The sequence below is a fragment of the Gopherus evgoodei genome, chromosome 9 (genome assembly GCF_007399415.2).
Source record: "Gopherus evgoodei ecotype Sinaloan lineage chromosome 9, rGopEvg1_v1.p, whole genome shotgun sequence".
Taxonomy (NCBI): Eukaryota; Metazoa; Chordata; order Testudines; family Testudinidae; genus Gopherus; species Gopherus evgoodei.
The window spans coordinates 58,752,133-58,770,302 of NC_044330.1; the positions used below are offsets into that span (position 1 = coordinate 58,752,133).

Sequence of the window (18,170 nt, forward strand, 5' to 3'; positions counted from 1 at the left end):
TGTGTTAAAATCATGCCTGGTATACAAGAACAGTGAGACCCCAGTTGGTGTGTCAGAAGTTAGACCTAACTGGTCAACAAAATAATGATGGGATGGTTATTACCCATCATCCTCTTTTGAGGTCCTTACCAAAAAAAAAAAGACTTTTGGGGGGAAATGAGGAGGAGGCTACCGCAACTCTGGCTGACTGAAAAAAGGGGAAAGAGTGAGTTTCAACATCATGACTGCCACCCCCACTGTCTCTTGGACCCCCAGACTGTCTTCATCCTAACCTGAGAGATGTCCTGACAGAGGACTCAGGTGACATCAGCACCTCCACCTCTACCAGCTGCAGCTAAATCCAACTAGCACCTGGGATGTGAGTGCGTGCAGTGGCTGAGTAGTTAACACAACTACAACCCCAAAAGTTGTGCTTTTGAGTCTCACTTGATCTCACACTGAAAGACCATCTCCAGTTTACACAGTGGCCAAATGAGCCAGCAGGTTAGGGTAGCCAGAGATGTTTGGATGTGCTGCTGGCCACACTACTCCCTTGGGTACCACTGGCTATGAAACTGACATGCCTTAACCATATCTGCCCCATGAGCCATTGGCTTGGGGAAACTCTGATCTGGGATGTAAGACTGTCACCTGCTGCATGCTCGTTCCCCTCCCCCCAGTTCTTTTTCTTCCCCTCTTTATTTCTTCTCTTTTCTGTCTCTTTTTCCTTCTGCCTAAGTAGAGTCTGGCTAGCCTAGCCTGGCCTGTATATTTTGCAAGCCTGTGACCAGAGAGGCAGCTAAATGCAATGATCTAAACAGCCTGACACTAATACAAGTATGCTAGGTCTTGAAGTGGCTGATCAGACTGTGTGCTGTGCCTGGATTTTTCAGCACTGAGAGTCAACACCAGAGACAGCAGCTGCGTTTTTTCTTTGCTGTTCTTTTCTCTCCCATCTTGTCCCGCGCTCTCATTCTGTCATTTAGGAAACTAAATCGGATTTTAACACCACCACTTCCTCCAGGTCATCTCAGCTAACTTCTTTTCTCCCCAGAAAGGCCTGTTATCTTGAATGCCATCTGAAAGATGGTCAAAAAAGGTTTCTTTTCCTTTCTGAATGCTCTCTAGAGCTCCACGGAAAGGCAACAAGGGTATTGTTCAAATGAAAACCTGATTTAATACTTTACATACATTTCAAATGCTTTAACTGTCTGTCAGCCCTCCTCCCTCATCCTTAATAAAAGATTAAAAGAATGTTTCATGGTGTGTTTTCCATGGTACAAAGCAGGCTAAGGTCACTGGATACCAAACCCCAAACCCTGTTTAAACTGTTTAATGTTAACACCTTTAAGTCTTTGGGCCCACATATTCCAGCTCAGTCAATACAATAGGACTCCATCTACAGTAGGAAAATGACCCATTCCTGACAATAGCGGGTCACTGCCAGATTCTCAGTAGAAACATTGAGAACTGCTGGTTTTGTCCCTTCTGTATTATGTACACTGTTACAGGAAATGAGCATTGAACTGGAAACTTGGTACCAACTGCTGTTTACAGCAACAGCCCAAGTCCCTAGCATATACAGAGCTACTGAGACTTGAAATGACTATTCAATCAAGGATCACATCAGTGTCCACCTTAGGAGGCAGCAGGGACAAAACAACCTGATATGGCCTGCACTTCAGCAACCTCTTTCTGGCCAGCACTTTCCCCACCATGTGCAAGAGTCATTAGGCATGAAAATAGGAGGAAGTAGCAGGCACCAGACCATAAAGCCGCCTTTAACTTTTGAACCCAGAAAGCACGTACTGAAAGAACTATCATTACCTTTCTATCAGGCCAACCCCTGGTCTGCTCTAGCAATATGGGTATAAAATGACTTTTTTTTTTTTAAAAACCACTTAATTCTGCATAAGGGCTTATATTTGATGTTTGTGATGCCCCAACTCAGGATCAAGGCCCCGTTGGGCCAGCCACTGGAGACACAGAGGTAGAGTTCTGCACTAGTAATTATACTTGCTGAATCTCACTTCAAATTAGATGGTGAGTATGCCAATAGCTGGCACATGGGAAGGCAGGAATAGGGGCAATAACGCTAAGGCCACAGTGTTATATAGGTTAGCTACTGCATAGCTTAGTGGTTTGAAATCTGACAGATCTGATATTGTATTAAAGAGTGCTGAGTGCCACGCAAGCTTGCCAACTCACGGCATCACAAGAAATGTGTCATGAGAAGGGATTTGAAGAACAGGGTAGTGGATTTATGGATTAAGTCAGAAATGGCATTCCATGCTGAAAATCAGCAGAGAGACATTTGTGGGAACAGCCAGGTGTTCAAGCTTGCATCACTGGCAAAGCCAGTGTGATAGGACACAAGAGTAGATATGCAGGACAGCAGAGCAATGAAAGATTTAGAGCGCTCTGGGCTGCTGAAGGAGACTTTCAGAGGAAGAGGGCAAATCAGATATGCCATTAAATGGATGAGCTTTACAAACCCAGAGAACACACACTGAATCGATGAAATCCCAGATGCAGGAGAGCTGCCCACACTTACTTTCCCTTGGCCTCTTACATGAAAACAGAGCAATAAGCTGGGCAGGGCGAAGGGCCCTCCAGCATTTGTCAGCCAGTCACAGCAATATTTCCCTCCAGTGCCCTAGCGTTCACTGAATTTGCCTCTTTCACTTCCCTCTTGGTCTATAATAGTCAATCTTCAGACCCAAATTAATGGGCTTTCAGCATCACCCCACTAAAGGTAGGAGGGCTACTCCTGCTGCTCCTTTGGTCTGCACTAGTTCTGCTTTAAGCAACCAATCAGTGTCTCTGGATGACTGCAACTTGATACATGTTTACCAGCTGCACTTGTGTCCTCCTTGCTTCTCTAAAGCTGTGCTGATGGCTCCCCACTTCCCCATGCCCCTTTATATTTCAAAGTGCTTGTTTTTAACCTCAATCGCTCCCACCCATTCTCACTCCTAGAGGGAGCAACCTGGTTAGGACATTAACCTAGGCTTAAGCAGTAGGACTGACATCCCATCGACAAACTGTCACGAAGACTTTTTTGCAGCATCCTTCTCCCTGCATCAGGGCTACACAGTCACTCCCTGTTGGCTTCTCAGCACTATCCCCACTACCTGCATAGCAGTCAGCAAGCTTCCTGCTTATCCTCACTGTGCAGCTGTTTTGTCTGCTTATGCAGCTTCAAGGCCCTACCAGCTTGAGGAAGTCAGCACGCAAGCTCTCAGGGGCTTTGAATGCTTCTCTCTCAGCATGCACCGTTCTCATCTCCGATTTGCAAGCAAAAGACTAGTCAAAGAGAACAAAAGCTACAGTGGCAAATACATTTATTTGGTGATCTTTTTCTGTTTGCCATCATCTTTGTAGAGCTATTTTCCCCAATATTATAGATAGCACAACTGTGATCACGGCATGCAAGACTCGCTATTGTTCTTTATTACTATAAAGATATAAGATTCTTCTCTCATTACTTCACCCATCTTCTCTAACAGAACTGCACTTTTTTTATTTTTATTAATGTGCAGGAGCACTTCTAGGAGAGAATGCTTTGTTTAGTGAAGGTCACCTGAGCTTTCAGGGAACCTAACTCCTGTCATGAACCCTTAACAGGCTGTTGCTTTCTTCCTCTACGTCGGGCAATTAAATCGGCATCTGGAGACATTCAGGATTCTTTTGCAGGATGAAACAGACACTTATGAAATGGAGCACTTGTCCACATACATACATAAAAAGAGAAACCACATACACACACTAACCACATGCACCATACCCACAGGGCATTTCACTTGTGATCAAAGTAGGGGACTGACTAGGAGTCAGGACTCATGGTTCTGGCCATTCTATCAATTCATGCCTTGACCTTTTTTCTTAGCCTCACTATGTTCATATCTCCCACCACCTTCCTGCATCTGTACAGTGATCAGAATATCTACTTCACAGAAGAGACAGTAAGTTACACAGAGAAAGGCCTACAGGACTGCAGACCATCATCATTAGCAGTACTTAAGCCATCTGCTCTGCATGATGATTTAACAAGGGGTTTAAAACGTGCTTTCAAGGAGTCTTCATCAGCTCTTCTGCTGTTTGAGACATATCTGTTTGTAAAAACCTGAGGTGATCTGCTTGCACTGACCTGCAAGTTACTCATGAAAGAGACTTTAGAAGGTTGACCACAACAATCTATTGCTCCTTCCTGCCAATATCTGGAAAGCTACCTGCTGTAAGCCAGACCTTGTGTGGTATAACATGGCAGTGCATTAGCCCAATACAAGAGAACTATTACTCACCCTAAAAGCAGCAAAGAGTCCTGTGGCACCTTATAGACTAACAGATGTATTGTAGCATGAGCTTGAAGTGAACACCCACTTCAAGCTCATGTTACAATACGTCTGTTAGTCTATAAGGTGCCACAGGACTCTCTGCTGCTTTTACAGATCCAGACTAACACGGCTATTCCTCTGATACTTGATTACTCACCCTGTGGGATTTTATGTTTGCATTTCGTATGATTTAGAATGAAGGATAAAGAATAATGAGATAATAAAGTAGCATATATTAAATGTACTGATATATGATGTGACCATATCCTGCCAGCCACCCTTTTTGAATAGCGGATAGGAATGGCTTGATACGCCATTAGTAAAGATGCATCAGCCAGAATTTGTGTGTGTCTGGACTGATTTTAATGCAGTAACAGATCTTTGAGGGTCACCATTTTGTTGTAGGTTTAGCATTTTCAAATAAGTAAAAGAATGCCATAATTGTTTTCTTTTGCATTGCAACTTGATGTTCCTGTTCAAAATTTTCTGCATAAATTAATTCTGTTTTGTGTGTGTTGAGATAAGTGTGAAGGCCATCGCTGAACCAGATGGTCTAGGGAGGATCCAGAGACAGATGCAAAAGCGCCAGGAGCTTGCAACATGCCCCTACTGAAATGTCAGAAGAGGGCAGATTGAAAGGTGAGACAGGCACCTATCAATGGGGACAAGATAGCTGTGATCAAAACCAGCATGGGGTAACTCCCTGAGAAACCTGATGAAAGAACAAGATAAAGGATGAGAAAAACAAATTTAAGAAAACAAGCACTCGTCAAACAACAATTGATTACAGCATGATGGTGCAAAACTCATTGGTCCCAATGAAGGAAAATCACTATATAAAGAGGGTGCCCTTGCCATGAAACTTTGGGTTCATCCTGCCAAGACGTCCCCAGAGCATCATGCTGCGACCGAAAGAACCCGGCTCCTACCTACCCATGATCAACCTAGCTGGCCTCTAGATTGATCTGGACTCTGGACTGGTAACTATAACATTGACTGGCAGGACAGTGTGTGCGTATGTGTGTGTGTGGGGATGGGGGGCGGGGTATGATTGAATGCATATGCTAATTGTTACATCTTCAATAAACGCGGCGTATTGCTTTTTCCCCTGAAAAAGATGCTGTGTGCTTCTTATAAGCATAACAACCCCCTTCCCCCAAAAGTCTCAGACAGATATCTAGAGAAATCAAGGTCCATAAACTGGGCTGTTTGCAAGTGAGTGCATCACTGTAGTCTTGTCAGACAGAAGTGTCTTGAGATAGATCTTTCTGGAAGAGAAGTTGCCTTGACCTTTTCCTAATCAGATTTCAAACTGATCAAGTTGCTTTAAGTAATTTCTCATCCAGAACTATAGAGAAGTTCTGCAGACACGCCCATTACACTGCATTGTACCTTTGCAGAACACCAGAGCAGGGAAGGAGACCCAGACCAGACGAGGCAGACAGACTCCACAGTCATCTTACAGACTCCACAGTCAAGATGACTGTGGAGTCTGCTTGTCACCTCTGGTCTGGGAAAGCCTGAGTCCATGGATCTTCAGAGCACACTGCTAGAGCTGGGGAGGTTTCTTACTGAGGATTAGAGAGTTAAAGTATTAAGAACCTCATACAGCAAGAATTCAGCTTAAGTGCAACCAGACACAGTTGAGTGCATCAGTTACCAAATAAATACCTCCCTCCATTATTCTGAAAGGCAGGAAAAGGGCTTAGCCCACTGGACACGTGTATCTGTTTATATGCTGTGGTCACCAGGTGATTTTAGAGTGGGGCCATGATGATATAAAAAGGCACATGCCAGGACTGACTAAACCATAGAATCACAGAAAGTAGGGCTGGAAAGGTCCATGAGACATCAAGTCCAGCACCCTGCACTGAGGCAGGACCAAGTAAACCCAGACCATCCCTGACAGGTGTTTGTCCAATCTGTCATAAAAACCTCCAATGAGGGAAATTAAAAAAAACACCCAAACCCTCCCTTGGAAGCCTATTTCAGAACTATATTACCCTTATACTTAGGGTACGGCTACACTTGAAATTTCAAAGTGCTGCCACGGCAGCGCTTTGAAGTGTGAGTGTAGTCGGAGCGCCAGCGCTGGGAGAGAGCTCTCCCAGCACTGCACGTAAACCACATCCCTTATGGGTGTAGCTTGCAGTGCTGGGAGCCATGCTCCCAGCACTGATTACACTGAGGCTTTACAGCGCTGTATCTTGCAGCGCTCAGGGGGGTGTTTTTTTACACCCCTGAGTGCAAAAGTTGCAGCGCTGTAAAGTGCCAGCGTAGCCATGGCCTTAGAAAGTTTTTCATCGCTTGAAACCTTCCAGCAGAAAAACACATTTACCTATGTAAAGCCTAAATGGAGAAGAAAGCAAAGCCAAAAATAGACTGGATCTCAAACACAACCGCATCTCTGTACAAGCCAATTTACCGAGGCTTAATACTCTCATGAGAGGCAGGAGAAGGCTAGGATCCCCGACTATGATCTTGAAAGAGCAAACAGGGCCACAGAACCACTGTAGCTTGCTCAACCCCATTACACAGCAAGTGGTTGTCATCATTAGTGCCTGACGAGATAATGCCTAAAGTACAAATGATGCTTCCTCAGCATAACCCAAGAATCCACCAGAGACAGGATGCGAAATGGCCAGCAGTTACTCTGGACTAACTTGTGGCATGTCCTTGGCAAGTCACCTCACCTCTGTGTCAGTTTCCCCACTTGGAAAAAAATGAGGCCGAGCAAGAGGCACATGTTAAGGCACTTTATGCTCTTGGATGAAAGGTGCTGTACAGATGTAAGTATTATTTCCTTTCCACCTCCCTCTTACACTTCCGGGGCTCCTTTTAGGTGAATACTTTAGAGACTCAACACCCCTCCTTAATCTACCTCAAGGAATGGCAGGAGGCACCACTACTTCAGCTAGAAGTGGGGAAAGGATGCAAACTACATCTGCAGTAGAAGAGAATAAGGAATCAAGCCTGAGGGCTTGTCTACATCAGAAAGTTGCAGCGCTGGTGAGGGAGTTACAGCGCTGTAACTTAGGAGGTGTACACATCTGCAGGGCACCACCAGCGCTGCAACTCCCTGTTTGCAGCGCTGGCCATACTCCCGTTTTGTCTCGGGTGTAGAGGATCCAGCGCTGGTGATCAAATATAGACACTTACCAGCGCTTTTCTTGACCTCCGTGGAATAAGCAGGTATCCCAGCATAACTGAGGAAGCCTCTAGTAATCAAGCTGGTCTCCTTCCCCGGCTTGCTCTCGCGTTCCCCGAACCCCGAGCAAGCAGGTCTCCTTCCCTGAGGTTTGCTGGGTGGTTCCGGGAACGCGAGAGCAAACCGCGGCGAAGCTGGTCTCCTTTCCCGGTTTGCTCTCTCGTTCCCCGAACCCCCGAGCAAGCAGGTCTCCTTCCCTGCGGTTTGCAGGGTGGTTCGGGGAACGCGAGAGCAAACCGCGGCGAAGCTGGTCTCCTTTCCCGGTTTGCTCTCTCGTTCCCCGACCCTCGAGCAAGCAGGTCTCCTTCCCTGCGGTTTGCAGGGTGGTTCGGGGAACGCGAGAGCAAACCGCGGCGAAGCTGGTCTCCTTTCCCGGTTTGCTCTCTCGTTCCCCGAACCCTCGAGCAAGCAGGTCTCCTTCCCTGCGGTTTGCAGGGTGCTTCGGGGAACGCGAGAGCAAACCGCGGCGAAGCTGGTCTCCTTTCCCGGTTTGCTCTCTCGTTCCCCGAACCCTCGAGCAAGCAGGTCTCCTTCCCTGCGGTTTGCAGGGTGGTTCGGGGAACGCGAGAGCAAACCGCGGCGAAGCTGGTCTCCTTTCCCGGTTTGCTCTCGCGTTCCCCGAACCCCCCTTGAAGCCGCCCAACAGCGCTGCAGTGTGGCCACATCTAACACCACTTGCAGCGCTGGTTGCTGTAAATGTGGCCACTCTGCAGCGCTGGCCCTATACAGCTGTACTAATACAGCTGTAACAACCAGCGCTGCAAAATTTTAGATGTAGACATGGCCTGAGTCTCCCACACTGCAGTGCACAGCCACCACTGAAGCACTACAGGTCACTGGGTAAGAGATGCATTTTGGTCTAACAGGAGACTGTCACTGTTTGATACAAACAGTATGGCATAACTAGGAAAAAAAAACCCATGACTAGCGTTGCCAGGCATCTGGTTTTTGACCATAATGCCTGGTCAAAAAGGGACTCTGGCAGTTCCATTCAGCAGTGCTGACCAGGCCACTAAGAGTCCGGTTGGTAGCACAGCGGGGCTAAGGCAGGCTCCTTGCCTGCTCAGGCTCAGTGCAGCTCCCGGAAGCGGCTGGCATGTCCAGCTCCTAGGTGCAGGGGCAGCCATGGGGGCTCCACACACTGCCCCTGCAGCTCCCATTGGCCAACTGAACAATCTGGATAAAATCTTCCTCCTAACTCCAATTAAAGTTATTTGTGCTATTCCTAAATGCTAACATTAAAGAGGTTCCACCCTTCTAATGGGGGAAGCGGGAAGTACGGCATCAACCCCTTACAACTAATGCTTTGAATATTTAATGTATCAAACATGTACCCTCAATCTCTAAGCATGTTTACAGTCATTAGAAACAATGTTTAGAAATACCCAAGCTGTACAAGACCAACTCAAAACTTCCTGGAAGAAAATCTGGACCTACTTTGCTCATTTAGAAAGAGCCTGAGTGACTAAACAGGACTTGCAACATGCTCAAGGCAAACTGCCAGTCTAAGAGGGGGGAGAAGAGGATGGATATATTACAGAGTTGAAGGCCTCTTTCAAGATGACTCTGCCAGATTTCAGATCTGGGGTCTCTTAGCAAGACTATCATCTGATTTCAACTGCAGGCTGATGGATAGGTGAAATGCTGTCTGCAGAATAATCCAGACCCAAATCATATAGCACCTTGCAAATCAAAATTTATGTCTTGAACCATGCCCAGAAACAAGTAGTAACCAGTATAGTCAAAATAATGATGCAATATACTCCATATGCAGACCAGTAAGTGAACAGGTTGCTGCATTCTGCATTAGCTGAAGTTTCCCAGTGATCTTTCAGAGAAGGCCCAAGAAAGTGAATGACAGCAACTCAATCAGGAGGTGAGGAAGAGGAAAGGAAGAAATCATGAGACACTGTACAGTTTCAGTCTTCTACAATTTGGGGTTTCATACTTATGCCATCAAGTACCCCAAAATGCACTACACTGCTTGGCATCTTTCATGAAAAGCAGCAAGAGACTTTGCAGAACTAAGACCTAGACTACAGTAAGTGCTGAGCTGCCATGTGAGAGAACTGAGTAAGATTGTTTGCTCATTCTTCATGCTAGCATGGAGCAGGAATCAATACAGACATAGCACAGTTATGTCTCTTCAACAGTACTGCCCCCACTCACTAAGGAGAACTCCATAGTCTTCTTTGACTAGAAGACTGAAACCACAGCTCAGAACTGGAGGAAAGAGAAAAAATAAGGGAATTCTCATAAACACTCTAGGAAAATGCAGTCTAGATTAAATTACTCAGACTAATTATCAATGGTTTGGTATCAAACTAGGAGGGTGTATCTAATGGGGTTCCATAGGGGTCAGTCCTGGGTTTGGTACTAATCAAAATTTAAATTAATGACTTCAGTAATGGAGTGGAGAGCATGCTTATCAAATCTGCAGATGACACCAAGCCGAGAGAGGTTGCAAGCACTTTGGAGGACAGGATTAGAATTCAATACCATCTTGACAAATTGGAAGATTGGTCTGAAATCAATGAAATTCAATAACAAGTGTGAAGCACTTCACTTAAGAAGGAAAAATCAAATGCACAACTACAAAATGGGGAATAACTGAATAGGTGGAGGTAGTACTATGGAAAAGGATGTGGAATTATAGCAGCTCACAACTTGAATGAGAGTCTACAATATGATGCAGCTGCAAAAAAGGCTAATGTTCTGGGGTGTATTAACAGGAGCATCATAAGTAAGGTGACTGTCCTGCCCACTACTCAGCATGGGTGAGGCTTCAGCTGGAGTACTGTGTCCTGTTCTGGGCACCACATTTTGAGAAAGAAGAGGACAAACTGAAGAGTCCAGAGAAGAGCAGCAACAGTGATAAAATGTTTAGAAAATCTGACATGAGAAAAGTAAAAAAAACTGGGAAGGTTTAGTCTTAAGAAAAGACAACTGAGGGGAACCTGATAACAGTCTTCAAATCTGTTAAGGGCTGTTATAAAAAGGACGGTGATCAATTGTTCTCCATGCTCACTGAAGGTAGGACAAGAAGAAATGGGCTTACTCTGCAGCCAGGGAAATTCAGATCAGATGTTAGGAAAGACATTCTAATTCTGAGGGTAGCTCTAGCATAAATTCACTAGGGAGGTTGTGGAATCCCCATCATTCAAAGCTTTTTAAAAAAAGGTTGGACAAACATGTCAAGGGTGATCTAAGTTTACTTGGTCCTGCCTCAGTGCAGAGGACTGGACTAGATGATCCCTAGAAGTCCCTTCCAGCCCTAGATTGATGTGATTCTATTTGCTTGTGGGGGGCACAAAGAGTTACAAGCGATACAGATCCCTTCCCTATCACTTTGTTGGGAAATCTTCTAAGGTCACCAGAAAAGGTTTTCTACAAATCAGATTCAGGACAGACCATGCATGGTACGTGTTGTTCCACAGTACATACGTTAACAAAACTAGCATGAGCAACATTTGTATCGATAGACTACAGATTCCTTCTTGACCTCTATAGTGAATATTTAAACTTGATGACTTGACCAGAAAGTGAGCCAAACTTCTTTTTAGCTATCCCTCATTTTCGTTCATTTAAAATGAGGAAAAGTTTTTATCCTATCCTCCAAAGCTTCCATGTCGCTCTTAGTTTATTTTGACCTGACAGGTGTCCCTTTAAAGATATTCCTACCATTAACACCACCTTACATTAAAACAAATGTGAAAATCTAACATTATTTTCTGTACTTAGGCTGTTTATTTTTTGCCTCCCTCAGCCTGAGCATCAGGAACACAAAAGCTGCCATGACTGGTCAAATCCCATCTAGTCAGGCAGCCAGTAAAAGATGTTTCACAGAAAAGTGAAAGAAACTCCATAACAATTATGAAATAACCAGCTCCTTAAAGAAGTTTCTTCCTAGCCCATAACATAAGAACAGCCACAGTGGGTCAGACCAAAGGTCCATCCAGCCCAGTACCCTGTCTACTGACAATGAACAATGCCAGGTTCATTCCCTCTGGGACACTTAACAGGTAACGGTCAAGTCATCCCTCTCCTGCCATCCCTCTCCACCCTCTGAAAGAGGCTAGGGACACCATTCCTTACCCATCCTGGCTAATAGCTATTAATGGACTTAACTAGATAAATTCATGGAGGTTCTCTTTTAAACCCTGTTATAGTCCTGGCCTTCACAATCTCATCGGCCAAGGAGTTCCACAAGTTGATTGTGCGCTGTTTGAAGAAGAACATCCTTTCACTTGTTTTAAACCTGCTGCCCATTAAATTTCATTTGGTGGCCCCTAGTTCTTATATTATGGGAACAAGAAAATAACTTTCTTATTGACTTTCTCCACATCACTCATGATTTTATATACCTCTATCATATCCCCCCTTAGACTCCTCTTTTCCAAGCGGAAAAGTCCTAGCCTCTAATCTCTCCTCATATGGGACCTGTTCCAAACCCCTAATCATTTTAGTTGCCCTTCTCTGAACCTTTTCTAGTGCCAGTATATCTTTTTTAAGATGAAGAGACCACATCTGTACACAGTATTCAAGATGTGGATGTACCATGGATTTATATCAGGGCAATAAGATAGGGTCTGTCTTATTCTCTATCCCTTTTTTAATTATTCCTAACATCCTGTTTGTTTTTTTGACTGCCGCTGCACGGACGTCTTCAGAGAACTATCCATGACGACTCCAAGATCTCCTTCCTGATTAGTTGCAGCTAAATTAGCCCCCATCGTATTGTATGTATAGTTGGGGTTATTTTTTCCAATGTGCATTACTTTACATTTATCCACATTAAATTTCATTTGCCATTTGGTTGCCCAATCACTTAGTTTTGTGAGATCTTTTTGAAGTTCTTCACAGTCTGCTTTGGTCTTAACTATCTTGAGCAGTTTAGTATCATCTGCAAATTTTGCCACCTCACTGTTTACCCCTTTCTCCAGATCATTTATGAATAAATTGACTAGGATTGGTCCTAGGACTGACCCTTGGGGAACACCACTAGTTACCCTCTCCTTTCTGATAATTTACCATTAATTCCTACCCTTTGTTCCGTCTTTTAACCAGTTCTCAGTCCGTGAAAGGATCTTCCCTTTTATTCCATGACAACTTTATTTACATAATTCAGCTGTTGATGTATGTTCTGAAACATTAAGGTTTATATCCCTTCTACTTTCCCCCCTAGCAAATGTAACTGTAGATTTTCTCATTATCCATGAGAGTGTCTAATCCTTATTTTGAAGCCAATTAAACCATTGGCCTAAATTACTGTATATACTCGATCATAAGCTGGTTCATTTATAAGCCAACCCCCGCCTCGTCACCCCCCACCCAGATGAATAAGTAAAAATGGAAATTTTTTATGACTCCTTCATAAATCAACCCTATAATTCAGGAGTCAGCAAACTTTGGCTCCCGGGCCATCAGGATAAGCCGCTGGTGGGCCGAGATGGTTTGTTTACCTCAGGTTTACCTCTGTGCCTGCGGACGCTTAAGTAAACAACGTGTTCCGGCATGCCAACTGCTGACCCTGACGGGCCGGGACAGCAACTGGTGGAGAAATTTTTTGTGGGGGAGAAGCTGGGGGTCAGGGAGTAACCCCTGTGACCACCCCCCCTCATGACCCTAGCCCTAGCCTGGGACCCACACACTCTCTCCATCCCATCCTTTCCTAGCTTATCTGGGGAGGACGTCTCTGGTCTGGCTGGAGCTGCTCCAGCAGGCTGGACAGTGCAACCGCAGCCTTCTCCGGCCGGCCAGACCGGGCGGCGCAGCTGTATGTTTCAGCGGGCTGGGCGGCGAGGCCGAGCAGCACCGCTGCAGCCTGCCAGCCCTGTAGCTGCAGCTGCTTCGGAGGCTGGGGGGCACAGCAGCATGGCCAGAACCCGAGAGACTCTGGCCCCGCCTCTTCCCTTCTGACTCTGCTGCCTCTCCTTGCTTCCTCTGTTGGGGGGACGGGCTGTGTTCCACCTCTCCCTCTCTATACCCATTCATAAGCCAACCCCCTTCTCTGGTGCTTCCCTTTTTCACTAAAAAGTTCGGCTTATTAACAAGTACATACATATATAGTGACATTTAGTTCCAGAGATGAACTAAAATAAACGGGCCTGTTGCACTTTGCATACTTGATCAATTTCATACTCAGGTTCTCATGCACTGACACAGTCTTACATAGTTCAGGTTTTTAAACATAAGCCAAGAGATTTTCCAATGAAATGTTTTTGTTGCATCACTGATACATTTCTATTGTTTGAGTTCTGTAAAACCTCTCTTTTACTAAATCCAAGTTTGATGATTCTCTCATTCTGTGTCCCTTTTTAGTGTTTAATTATTGTTGAGAGATAAGAACTTACCAAGCCTAGAATGAAGGGGGGGAAAAAAAAATAAAACAGACTTTCCTTACAACTTCCATCAAGTTCATTGACTAGCTTCCCATCAAAGTCAGCCTTCATTCTACCTCTCCACCCCTTTTGCAAATGAAATTAATAGGCAGCAGGTTTTAAACAAATAAAAGGAAGTATTTCTTCACACAAAGCACAGTCAGCTGGTGGAACTCCTTGCCAGAGGATGTTGTGAAGTCCAAGACCATAACAGGGTTAAAAAAAAAAACCTAGATAAATTCATGGAAGATATGTCCATCAATGGTTATTAGCCAGTAATGGTGTCCCTGGGGGTGGGGGAGGGATAGAGCTCAGTGGTTTGAGCATTGGCCTGCTAAACCCAGGGTAGAGTTCAATCCTTGAGGGGGCCACATAGGGATCTGGGAAAAATTCAGTACTTGGTCCTGCTAGTGAAGGCAGGGAGCTAGACTCGATGACCTTTCAGGGTCCCTTCCAGTTCTATGAGATAAGTATATCTCCTTATATGAATATGAAAAGCCTCTGTTTGCCAGAAACTGGGACTGAGTGACAGGGGATAGATCACTTGATGATTACCTGTTCTGTCCATTCCCTCTGGGACACCTGGCACTACTCACTGTTGGAAGACAGGATACTGGGCTAGATGGACCTTTGGCCTGACCCAGCAGGGCCATAAGAACCGCCGTACTGGGTCAGACCAAAGGTCCATCTAGCCCAGTATACTGTCTACCGACAGTGGCCAATGCCAGGTGCCCCAGAGAGAGTGAACCTAATAGGTAATGATCAAGTGATCTCTCTCCTGCCATCCATCTCCATCCTCTGACAAACAGAGTCCAGGGACACCATTCCCTACCCATCGTGGCTAATAGCCATTAATGGACTTAATCTCCATGAATTTATCCAGTTCTCTTTTAAATGCTGTTATAGTCCTAGCCTTCACAACCTCCTCAGGTAAGGAGTTCCACAAGTTGGCCATTCTTATGTTTGCATAAAAGCCCACATGCAAAGTCAGAAGCTAGCTGACTTCCACAGTCTTCCAGTTTCCACTTCCAGCATCCCGCTATGAGCTAAAACCAGAACACATCACTCAGTGCGAGCACCTAACCAGAACAGGTGGGAAAACAGTAAACTTCATTTTCTCTTTTGTAATTATTGAGTAATATCTGTTCTCTTCCCCACCCCCTCCACATTTAAAGCTAATTTGGTTTCACAATTGCCTTTGTCTCTAACAAGAGATTATACAACTCTCACCTACAGAAGTTTAACTGTCATAAAGCTTCCCCCAAGATCATCTCACTGTTTTACCTCCTGTTTACCTCTACTTCTATATGGCAGCTCTCCTTACAAAGGGACAGCTTTGCTGTTGGAAGTCTGTCCCTTTCCTCCCACTCTTAAATAGAGACTGTCAGTTTATGCCAAAATAGTTAGATTTGTACAAGCAAAATGTTGGGACCTGTTTTGGGGACAAGCATTAAAAACTCTTTTGAGGCATTTACAAGCTCAGCAAGGTAACATTCACCCATACACCAGAACCTGAAAGTGAAACCAACAAGCTTGCCCAGGAGAAGAGAAATGCAATAAGTAAACAAGATAAAGACAGGCTACAAAACAAACAGCAGCAACAAAGGAAAGGTTAAATGAGATGTTTAGATTCCAGTCAGCAACTTCAGGTGTTGTTAGTGAGGCAAATCAGGAAGGCTGTAATGGCTCTGGGTGAAGCTGCCTGGCAACACCCCACAGGTGTACAGGCAACAGCCACCAACTTGGACACACCACTCCTCCTCCACTGCACAGACGCTACTAACGAATATTGCTGCATGATGCGGCTTCTCCATCCTTTGCGTAGAAAGCCCCAGGCTCTGCCCCTGAACTTCAGAACTCTCTTTGGGTGGTAACTCCCACCCCTACTCCTTCTAGCTGTCCCCCACACTCCTTCCTTCTGCCTCTAGTCCCCATTTGGGCCCAGCCCCACACCCCCTCCTCCTGCTGCTCTATTGCTCCTACTCCCGTCCCCAGACCCACCCACCCCAGCCTCCTCCTGCCCCCCCAAGTCCTACTTTTACCCCCTCCTGCCTCCAGGTCCTCTTCCGCCTTCCTCCTGCTTTATTACCCCCACCCCTTCTCCCCAATCCTCCTCCTCCTCCTGTCCCCCAAGCCCACTCCCCAGACTCACATCCTCCAGCCTCCTCCTGCCCCCAGTCCTACCCCTACCCCCTCCTATTGAGCCTTCCACCAACTCCCGCTCCCGCCCCCTCTCACCTGCACCCGCGCCTCGCTTTCCGGGCGGGGCAGTCCCCAGCCCGGTGCACTGTTTACCTGCCTCCCCAAGTCGCTGTCCCCTCCGTTCGGCGAGCACGTGCACTTCCGCCAGAGACGCTCCCGACGCCGCAGGAACTCACGGGAAATGTAGTCGCCATCGCGGGGAGGGGGCCGGCGCTGCACGTTGGGAAACACCGCCTACGCAGCCGCTCTGACTGCTGGGTATTGTAGTTCTACGGTGAGCGTGGTAAGGTCCCGCCGAGAGCCTAGGACGGCAGCGAGCAGCTCTCCGTCTGGCTCAAGACTAGGGTGACCAGACGTCCCGATCGATGTTTGGGCGGGACGCAATTTGTCCGATATTTCGCACTCCTGGGGGGGGGGGTGTTTTCTTTTGTCCCCCCCTGCCGGCGGGACCCCGGGGTTTTTGCGCTCTCTGTCTTTCTGGCGGCGGCACTCTGGGACTCCGCGCTTTTTTTTTTTGCTGTGCCGCCGGCAGGACTCCACTCCCCCCACCTCCGGCGGGACTCAGTGACTCCGTTTTTTCCTCCCCCCGCCGGCAGCACTCCATTATTTTGTCCCTCTCTCTCTCTCTCTCTGCCCGCAGGACTCTGGGACGCTGCGCTTTTATTTTTTCTCCACTGGCGGGACCCTCCCCGCCGTGTCCCGATATTTTCTTCATCCCATCTGGTCACCCTACTGGAGACTGCCCAGCCCCTGTCCTCCTGGGGCCTCCCTAGACCTGCTGCCACAAATCACATTCAGATTCCAGTTCCAAGCCACTCGCCAAGCACCCCGCCCCAGAGCAGCAGGGTCTGCTAGAGGGCCCCACCCCCAGCACCCAAGATTGAGTTAGGGGTATTTTCAGTAAAAGCCATGGACAGGTCACTTTTGTTTATTGCTGAGACCTGTTCCTTACTTTTTCCAAAAATACCCCCAGGAGCGGCACCAGGGTTTTTGGCGCACTAGGCAGGGGTCCTTCCACACTCCCGGTTGTTGGCAGCAATTCTGCAGCGGGGGTATGTGTGTGGTCCTTCTGCGCTCCTGGTCTTCAGGGCACTTCAGCGGCAGGTCCTGGAGCGAGTGAAGGACCTGCCGCAGAATTGCTGCCGCTGACCCAGAGCGCGGAAGGACCCACCACCGCCAAATTGTTGCCCTCCCAAATCCCGGTGCCCTAGGTGACCGCCTAGGTCGCCTAAATGGAAGCACCAGCCCTGAATACCCCTGAGGTAGCCTTAGTGAAGTACCGCCTTCATTCCATTCAGAGCAAGACTTCACAGTATGTTTGAGATTCAAACCCGGGGTTGGGTTGTTTTGGTGATGACCAGTCCTGATGCTGTAGCATCTCACATGATGCTATCTCTGCCATCCGTTTCCTCACATGGCAGGGTGAGACACAGTTTTCTCCCTATTTCAGCACCAGTCATGCTTAGGATATGCTCTGTGGTGCAGATATGTAGTTAGGTGCCAAGGACATAGCTTGTTGTGGCGCTGTCCTTTATTTTTCACATATCTTCATTTCCTAATCCTGCTCTCACTGTATTTCTCCCAGGCAGCCAGTGTCATACAGACCCTTGGCAGCTCCCATGAATGCCTCTGAGTGGAATTAACCTGCCACAAAAGCAGCAGCGTCACCAACCTTAAGTGTTCAAATTTGAGCCAGGCCCCTCCAAATTATGGGACTGACTTAAAAATCACAAGGTTTTGTTTGTTTGTTTTTGTTTTGCTTTGTTGTTTTTTTTAATAGTACATTTGGAGTTCTTTTTATTTGACTTTTGGTTTTCTGTACTGTCACTCCTTGCAATTTTACTGTGAGTGGCACAATATTAGTGACTAGGTTAGCATCTCAGTTATGGAATCATTATTTCCTGACAATTGCAGCTTTCATTTTTTAAAAAAGCTAAATTTCTGGCCCTCTTGGCTGCAAAGAAGTGCTCGAAAGCATGAACCATACATGTACCAGCACCAGAAAGCAAACAAAAAGAAACCCAACTGAATTTTTAAAGCCAATCTCATGATTTTAGAGGCCTT

The 18,170-nt window shown here is 46.4% G+C and overlaps 1 protein-coding gene across 5 annotated transcripts in view; it reads right to left on the reverse strand.

Annotated features, from left to right (window-relative positions):
• Nucleotides 1–16,287, reverse strand: part of VAMP7 (vesicle associated membrane protein 7) — a 35,294-nt gene extending 19,007 nt beyond the window's left edge. For 2 of the 5 annotated variants that reach the window (XM_030575415.1, XM_030575411.1), the window contains exon 1: nucleotides 16,200–16,287. The gene's annotated coding sequence lies outside the window, so the exon portion shown is untranslated. Of the gene's footprint in view, nucleotides 1–16,142 lie in introns of all 5 variants that reach the window. The other 3 variants (XM_030575414.1, XM_030575412.1, XM_030575413.1) reach the window with 3 other exon arrangements.
• Nucleotides 16,288–18,170: the final 1,883 nt, after the last annotated feature.